Below are 9,938 nucleotides of genomic sequence, written 5' to 3' on the forward strand. Positions count from 1 at the left end.
TCTTTCCGTTTTATTTTATTTTTTGGCATCGATCCTAGTTTTTTTAGTTACTATTGGTTTGCTCCCGCTCCCGTTAATGTTTAATCCTGTACCATCCCAATCACGTGATTGTTACTAATACTGACTCCCATCCCACGGGAATCCCGTGACCCGTGGGATTCCCAAAAAAATGTCAGTCTCTAGTAAAAATCAAAGAAAAGTTTCTTTTCAAAAGGTATGAATTGTAAAGGTTCCTCAAAGGCTTGATCTGAATACTTTAAGTCGTTAAAGACACATAAGCCACTGCAAAAGTAGATCCAAACTCATCATAAAGCTCAGGTAATAACAGTTGTGTCTGATTTTTTTTTAATCTCCAGTCCAAATTTTTCCATGTCACACCCACTGCATTGCTTATAGACAGGGTGCAGGTGTGTGCAGATCCCAATCTGTGCATATTTTTTCAACTTTTGTCTTTATCCCCTGCAAATTCAAATCATGTTCTGTAGTTGTTTGGGAAATATTATAAAAAGTTATAAAAAAAAAAAAAAAAAAACTAAACAAAGAAAAACAACAGTGTGGTTATAAAGCAAAGCTCCAGCTCATGACCAGACTGCTTCACATCATCTCAAACAAGAAGAATTTAATAGGGCTATTTTAAGAAAATAATAGGAACAACATTGAAAGAAAAGGAAAATGTAGCAATAAATGGTGCTGGTCAATTTATATAGTGTGAGGCAGTGAGAGGTGGTATTTTTTTTTTTTTTTTTTACTTTATACGTTTTCTGTCCTGCTTAACCTCTATCACATATAAGGTATTCTTTTTTGATTGAGAGATTTAATTTCAAATTTCCCCAAAGCAGATGGATTTTACTCTTTAACTGCATCTCTCTTCCTGCCGGACCCCTTTGCAGTAAATTGTGTCAGGTGTGTTCATCTCTGTTGACTCTTTCAATAAGAGCTAAACAGCACAACCTCTCAGTACTGGGAAACAGTATGCTTTATAATACCAATGCAGTTACCATGACATCATTAGCTGCCGTAAGGACCTATAGGGGTGCCCATACTTCTTTGCATGACAGATCGTATAGGCACAGCCCATCTTACAGAGTTGAACAAAAACACTTTGTTTGTGACATGTACTGTGTGTGACACATGCAAATATATACACTACATATTAGGGGTTTTAGAGCTGATAGCGTTAGCCATTCAACCAACTTCATTCATGTAATGACGTCAGTAAGCCTAAACACTTTTTCTGTGTTATAGTACAGAGAGCAGCAGAAAAATAATATCTTCTCAGTTAGAGACCCATTTTATTTTGTTTGCCGCAAAATGGATTTCTTTTAACATTTCCTTTTTTATTTCTATATGTTCTAGATTTATCATGTGACCAAAATCAATACTGGCACCTAGAGGCAAAAAGTGGCATTGAAGGCCATATCATTACATCTGTCTAGATTCAGCATAGAAGTCTTTCTTTCCTACCCTAAACTGTTTTATTCCTTTTCACCCTAATGAAAAGTGAAAAGATATGAGCAAGGAACAGGGAGGTAGGAGCTACAATTTGATGTATTCAGCTGCTAAATATTCTAATAGCTGGAAGCGCATTATATGTCAGCATTATTTAGAAATAGGGCACCCTATTCATTTTTGCAAGTTATGTTTGGCTGGCTAAGCAAAAACTCTCAGTGTGTAAAAGCTGCCTAGCATGTTTTGTAGACTTATCCACCTTTTTAATGTCTTTGAGACATGCCTGAAACTAACATGCCTGAAACTAACATGTCTAAAACTAACCTGCAACAGTTTAGTTTCTTCAGGATTTATGTACAAATAAACCCGAATATTGTTGACAATGGTAAATGGCATGCACTTATATAGCGCCTTTATTCAAGTCAGGAGAGCGCTTTACACTACATTCATTCACCCATTCACACACACACTCACACACTGATGGTGGCAAGATACATTGTAGCCACAGCTGCCCTGGGGCTCACTGACAGAAGCGGGGCTGCCGTACACTGGCGCCACTGGGCCCTCTGACCACCATCAGTAGACAATACAGGTGAAGTGTCTTGCCCAAGGACACAACGACACTGAAAGTCGGAGCCGGGGCTTGAACCGTCAATCCTTCGATTTCAGGGCAAACTCCTACATCCAACGCCACTGTTGCCACAATTGCATTATTTTAAACCATTATATTAATTAAATAATCCATTAGTGGGCTGGTGTAGATGGAAAAAGGCCAGGGCCGAAAATCGTTCCCAGTCCGAGCCTGCTGGAGCTTTAGGAAGACCTATCATTTACATAAACAGACTGAAATCTGTCTGAGGGATTTAAACCAGCCTATTTCTGTCCTCATCGTGGATTTTAGATTATGGATCCAAGTATTTGGGTATGTGTTTGTTTGGGGTACCTTATTGGTCCATTTTAGCAATGGCATGGTAGCCCCAGCTCCTGAAGGCCACCACAGACCTAGGTAGACAGACATTCTCACTGTAATACACAGGTAGGTCTACAGCACAGGAGCAGCAGTAACCTGAGTATAGAGGCACAATGGGGAAACCCCCAGTGCCTGACAGACAGTCATTCACACAAGAAATAAGCAGAAATGCTGCACAGCACTCGGGCGTGTGGCTGATACTTTCCATCTCACCTTGTGCCTGTTGTGCGTAAGATCTGCTGCTCCTGTTTACCGTTCTCTGATTACCTAGCTTTGAGGCATACAACCACTCTGGTGTGGCTGCAGTCTTTTGGAGCTGTGTCCTCTGCAGCTCCTGAGGCTGGTAAAGCAGTCACTTACATAGAGTCGTGGAGTCATGTCTCTGATAAACCCTCTCAACACACATATCCACAAACTCAGCTATATCTTTACATAGACAGCCAAAATAGATAAAGGTCATGTAAACACAGATTACTTTTATAGCAATGTGACCTGTCAAATAAAGTCAATCAGCAATTACAGGATTGAGATATTTAAAGAGATCAAATCTGCTGATCCACATGTTGGCAAAAAGTCTTTCTACATTACTGTATACCTAGAATGCCAAGACAGGAGACTTGAAAACTAAAAAAAGTAAACAGAAAACTGATTTTTAAAACGTAGCATCTCATTTGATATGACTGTTTTTTAACAAGAACAGTAATTAGATTTCTATCTCATGTTGGTGTTTAAAAAAGCTCTCTTTCAAGGCTGATTTATAATCAGAACCAGGTCGCAGACAGGAGGCCTCTGATTGGTCAGATCTACACTACCGTTCAAAAGTTTGAAATGTCCTTATTTTTGAAGGAAAGGCACTGAACTTTTCAATGAAGATAACTTTAAACTAGTATTAACTTTAAAGAAATGCACTCTATACATTGCTAATGTAGTAAATGACTATTCTAGCTGCAAATGTCCATTTCCATGGTGCATGGATGGTACAATGTGTTTGCTCATTGGCTCAGAAGGCTAATTGATGATTAGAAAACCCTTGTGCAATCATCTTCACACATCTGAAAACAGATTAGCTCATGACAGAAGCTATAACACTGACCTTCCTTTGAGCAGATTGAGTTTCACATCTGTGGGGTCATTAAATGCTCAAAATGGCCAGAAAAAGAGAACTTTCATCTAAAACTCGACAGTCTATTCTTGTTCTTAGAAATGAAGGCTATTCCATGCGAGAAATTGCTAAGAAATTGAAGATGTCCTACAACGGTGTGTACTACTCCCTTCAGAGGACAGCACAAACAGGCTCTAACTAGAGTAAAAAAAGAGGTGGGAGGCTGCGTTGCACAACTGAGCAAGAAGATAAGTACATTAGAGTCTCTAGTTTGAGAAACAGACGCCTCACAGGTCCCCAACTGGCATCTTCATTAAATAGTACCCGCAGTAGGCTGTTTGTGGACCCTTTTTCCACCTGGATCCCCACTCTTTTTCGCCCTCATGTCCCTCTGTCAACGCACAAACTGCCCCCCCCTTCCTCACCACCTCGGCCGTATCTAGACTCACAGCTAATCTGTGATTGTCCCTCTTGCATTCTCTCATGGAACAACATAGCGCAGATAAATATTAGGCATAAATCAAATATATCTGTAAAAAGCTCACTGCAGCACACTGCTGCGGAGAGTATAACCAACCCTTCAGAGCTCTTATCAGTATCAGTAGCATAGCTATTAGTCAAAGATCATGGGACAGAACAGACTAGCCCTGCAGTGCATAGCTTACACAATTAGCTTTTTTTACCTAACTCTACATGTGTCTACAGAAGATAATCCATCTTAAAGGAGAAGTTCGGTTTTTTACACTTTAAGCCCATTTTCTGTAGTGTCCAGGATGAAATCGAATGATCGACACCAAAAGATTGACAATTGCTCCTGTCTCTGCTTTTTGGCTCATTTAGAATCAACCCCTGGCTGCTTTAGAATGGCTAGCATAGAGCATGTCCGATAATGTCCTTAAAACAACCTTAAACGTTCTTTTTTTAAAATATGCTACTCACCGGGTCGTCAGCGCTGTTCAATGACGTTCCAAAAAAAGTTTCGTGAAGAAAAAACGTTCCTGTAGTGTTTTATTTAGCATTTTGTAAATCCCATTGAGTTCTGTAGGAATAGTCAATATTCCGCTGCCACCGGAAACGGAAATGGGGCTTGTTTACACAGTTGTAGTCTTTTCGCTTCACTCTGTGTACTCCGACGTCGAGAATCAAGAATCCACCTTTCGTATTCCATTTTCAGAGTTTTTTAAAGTGTTTAACAGAGACGTTAGCACCTCGACGTCGGAGTACACAGAGTGAAGCGAAAAGACTCAAAATTGTCAAAATTTTGGTGTCGATCATTCGATTTCATCCTGGACACTACAGAAAATGGGCTTAAAGTGTAAAAAACCGAACTTCTCCTTTAACAGCATTAACCTGGTCCAACTGAGGTTACACCTGCCCCACAAAGACAAAGTAGATGCCTAAAGGGTGACCATGACCCTGTACATGAAAATTAATCCAAGTTTGCTTTTAAAGAGACATTGAGTTTTAGGCCTGCAAAAGAAGAAGCATGCATGAGCTCACAAATGTAATGATGAATGCATGCCTGAAAAGCCATGTCTAACTCTACCGTTTCCATTACAGGTTTCTTCATTCACATCCAGTCTGCAGAACCTTTGTTAACCCTGACATGATATTCTGACATTTTCCAAAGCTGAAAATGTTGAATCGAGCAGACATTAAAATTGACTGTGTATAAAGATGGTATGAAGGAGGGCTGTAATCCAGAATATTCTATATAACTTAGATGAAAGTTATTTTCTGTAAAAAACATTTAAAACAAAGTCTGTAAATCCACAAAATGTAACTGTAACATTTAGAGTTTCAAGAAAGCTATTGCGCAGCAATAATCACAGCAGCTATTGTTGTAGAACAGATCGTATGCATGTTGTAATTCATTGTTTAATCTCTGCATGGTTTGGTAATTACAAGTTTCTGATACATTAGGAAAGAGGTCCGTCTCACGAAGAAGATTTAATAGAAATTCTAAGTTGTTAGACATAAAATCAGGGAAACTGCTGAGTTTTCCGTTTCACAAAGAGAGTTACTCAACCGCTGTGTCTCCCTAGAGCTAATCTGGTCAGGAGCAGGTTTTCCTCAATAAACCCAGAGTGTCCTTTGTCTCTGTCCTATTTTAAGCTAATCATGTATTTTTTATTTCCTACAGTAACACATTAGGTGAGATGAGTAGACACTTTAGGTGTTAGAAACACAAACATGGCTTTTCCTTTTGGTGAGGATACAATCAATGAACAAGTGGCATTACTTTTGGGAGAATATTTCTTGGGGAGGATTCTTCATGTATAGATGTCCTTTCATTTTCCAAATGTTATCTTTATGAGCGCCAGAATCCATCACATACACCCCGAACATTATTTGTCTTAACATTTGCAGCATTACACAGATTCTTTAAAAAGTATTTAACAGAACTTGATATCGGTGAGAGAACAGAGATATGTTATAACAGCATTATAGAAAAAAACTGCATAGTCAAACAGTCAAAATGAGCATGTCAGATGTCGAAATAAAATTCTTCATGTCTATGGCTTTCAAAAACCTACAATGCAGCGATTGAGCTGATTCCTTTCCGCTATCATCTCAACCCTCAACCCCCTTTCTTTCTCCAATCAGATCCTCTTACTGCTTCCTCTACAGAGGCAGAACCTCTTAGTGCTTCCTCTCTAGAGTTAGATCCTCTGAGTACTCCTCTACAGAGTCAGATCCTCTTGGAGTTTTCAGAGTTTTTCAGTGACCCCTCTTTTGAGGCTTCTTAGCCTTCTCTGTCCAATCAAGAGATCCCTGAGCCCTTTCTGTCACGTCCAGATACCCCTGAGCCCGCTCTGTGCTGTCCAGAGACCCTCATTTCCAAGGCCTCCCCGTGGGTGCTCCTCATCTCCGTCTGTGTCGCCTCTTTGTTGGCCTCAAGCTGCAGCGCCTCTTCATAGGATCCTGTTCAGTCGGTGGTCCCCAAGGCTCCTGTTGCAGAGACTCCAGCCTTTAATGTTCCAGCTGCAGAGAAGTCAGCCTCCATCCATCCACCTGGGGTGGGTCGCTTTGTGTTTTGGATTCTTGTTGTTTTTGTTTTTTTGTTTCGTCATGCATTTTGAGCTGTAGCTGATGCAAAGATAGAAAATATCATAGAGTTTATGCCCGCCTTAGTAGCTCTGCAGCTGATCCTAGACTAAAAGTAATCGAGGATCCACCTTATTCTAACTCATGTAGGACTTTACACCAAGGAAGTTAACACAGAACAGTTGGATTTCGAAAATAAAAGACTCTACATTATACACACTATTATCTAGTTTCTTGAAATTAGACCATCAAGGCCTTTTCACAACACACATCAGTGCACATTTCAAAATAAGTCTTTCCCATTACCACTGTTATAAGACATCTACAAACCCTAAAAAGAAGGGTAAAAGACACATTAAACAATTGTAAATGGATTCCATATACTGTAACTCCGGAGTTTGACATTCTGCTAAAGATACAGCCATGCTAGACTATCAAAATAAGACACCAGGATCTCTAGAACATAAAAGCCTCAATAAAATAAGCAATTTATAAGGCATGATGCAAGGCACCACTTGGTGTGGTGACTCAGGGTCCCACAAGGTGTTGCGACACCAGTTCTCACTAGATTTGGCGATGGAAGTTTTCAGCTGATCCCAACTAAACCCCATGAAGTCTTTTTGTACCTGTCCAACAATTACACTGGCAGGCACCACTAACATTTCCGTGGGGAATTTTCTAGTTGCATTTTAACTTCTTACATTTGGTCTATGTGTCAAATCCTTTTGTGTTTCATTTTTTACTTTTGTGATTTCATCCTCCTTATTTTCATTATTTCCTTGCGTTGTTTTTCTATTCTCTTGTATTTCATTTTCTTTTCTTTTCCCTTTTTTTGCGCCGTTCTTTGATTATTTTTTGTGTGAATTTGAGGTCCAAGTCCATTTTTATTTACTCACAGCACATCAACATAGTAATGCCAATGTAAGAGAAATGCACAGTGAAGATTAAATAGGCAGCTTGGAAAGAACCACAGAATTTCCTTACAGACAGCCTACAGAAAAGATTCCACATCAGTGACCATATGTAATTAGCTGTTTTGGGTAGGTAGCAATAAAACTGGCTTTGTTTTCCTGAATTCTTTCTTCCAGCCACTGAAGCTGTGTCTGCCATCAGGACTTGAAAAAAGTTGACAACTTGTGTTTGTGTCTTTGTCCGCAGTTCTAGAAGAAGCTTGATATTTGGGGCAAGAATAAACAAAGGAGCATGGGTTTGCGGGGGTGCAGAGGTGGGAGGGTGAATATAGAGGAGGGGCAGAAACAAAGGATAAGGAAAATGGTGATGCAAAAACACATCTTAGGTAAAGAATGTGTATAGAGGGAAAACATTTTATGTAATGAAAGCATTGAAAGTATGTAAAGATGCAACAGTAAAGCCTTTGATTTGATCAGCAATGAAATTCTTGTTACAGCTAATTACATTTTTTTCCCCAAGAGCAAATACTACAGTCCCTGATGTTAGTTATTAGTTAATTTTAGACAATTATACCTCTATCCTTCTCTTCAAATTACATCTGCTACAGTGTACTTTCTCTCTTGGACCTATTTAAGCTGGCAATGTCCTCTCTTTGGTCTACTATTGAGCTTTAAGGCTGGACTGCAGTCCTCATAAGAGCTCCCCTCAATGTAAAAAATGTTAGCCAGTTTCTGGTTTCTGATGTCATCGCAGCCAGTCTATTACTCTGTAATCATCCCTGCTTCGCTCTGTGATTGGAAGTGCCCATCTCATCTGGTCTCAACCACTTCTTGAACCTAGAGTGAAGAGAAATGGAGGAACATAAGAAATCTGATGTCAATCTCTCTTAGAATGTTCTGCTTCCTTTGCACTTTTAAGATCTGGGTAACCTTTAAATGAAGGGTTGTTTCTGTACCTCGATGAAACTGGTCACATTTAATGTATTTGCTATGCTTTTGTTAACTTTATGTAACTTTGGAGACAGGGCATACTGTTATTTAGGCTTTAGGCTTTTAAAGATGCCACACAACTGTTTTAAAGTTGAACACTGACACAACTTCACTGAATCTTTCAGGCAATCTTTGGATGTCTGAATTTTATGTGGATAAATAAAACATCCTCAAAGGTTTTATTTACAGTCTTAAATATGCTTCCACCAATATTTGGTTAATGTTATTTAGCAAGCTAATGAGAAACTGTTCAACACAAAAAGACAGAAATAAGACCACTGCTAAGCATGGAAATCGTAGTTTTCCAGTTGCCTGCATTTGGATTGAACTACATTTCTGTTTCCAGTGGCTGAGCGAAACATGAATAGTGATGAAGTAATGAATCTAACTGCTGCGAAACAATGTCATATGACAATGTTGAAAATAAGACATTGTTAACTTTGGTTTTGTACGGTTTTCACATTCAAATGCTTCAATTATTAGGATTTTCTGTTGAGAGAAATCGTTTTGAAGTTTATATTTTAACCTATTTAGCCAATCTTATATGTTTGCTAAATTAATGAATCTTCTTTGTTCAAAAAGAGCATAAAAAGATCAACTCTGTCCCTCTTTTTTTGTTTTCTTTTTGGTGGGTATCCTGTTTTGGGAATTTTAAAGTGAACTCAGAGCTACTCTGAGTTACAAGAAATGCAAAACCCAAACCACTTTTAACATAATTCAATTTGAAGTGAGAGCTTGTTAACACTGTTGGCACAGAGGTTTTAACAAATTTTGCTTTAGATGGTAAAAATTATTAGATGTTAGTCAACGTTTTAAATCAATGAGCATGCAGGGTGTCTCCAGCTGTATCTGGTTTTAACAATTCTTTTAAAGGTTAGAATTTTTTCAACATATTTTCCTCTCCTCTTTTTTTGCCTTTGCTTTGCTCCCTCTCTCTTTATGGTAAAATACAAAACTCTCACATCCATTTGAGCACATAAATCATTCACTAAATGTATGCTGTAATGCTCCCTAAGTCCTACTAACTACCACCTTGTTTGAAACCTATCATTTGCCAAATTAGGTAGCATCATTCCAATTTCTGGAATGTCTAAATCGGCTTCACCTTCATGTCAAAGAACATCCAACAAAGTCTCAGGTTTTGGTCAAACAAGAAAAATGATGTGCTCACCAGCAGACCTTGCATAAAAGTTATCACAGAGGTAGTTGTCTGCTTTTGTCTCCTTGAACCTGGATGGGGGCCGCCTGTGGAGCTAGTTGACAGTTACCTTTGTATATGTGATTCTCTCTGTATGTCTGCCTCTGCCCAGTCGGCCTCAGCAGATGGCCGCTCACACTGAGCCTGGTTCTGCTGGAGGTTTCTTCCTGGTAAAAGGGAGTTTTTCCTTTTCATGTCGCTAAAAGTATGCTTAGAGTGAGGGATTGCCTTCGAGTCAATGAGTCGATGCATCAATTGGTTTTCCTTGGA

This window comes from Cyprinodon variegatus, unplaced genomic scaffold, assembly GCF_000732505.1.
Source record: "Cyprinodon variegatus isolate N-32 unplaced genomic scaffold, C_variegatus-1.0 Scaffold1071, whole genome shotgun sequence".
NCBI classification, from domain to species: Eukaryota; Metazoa; Chordata; class Actinopteri; order Cyprinodontiformes; family Cyprinodontidae; genus Cyprinodon; species Cyprinodon variegatus.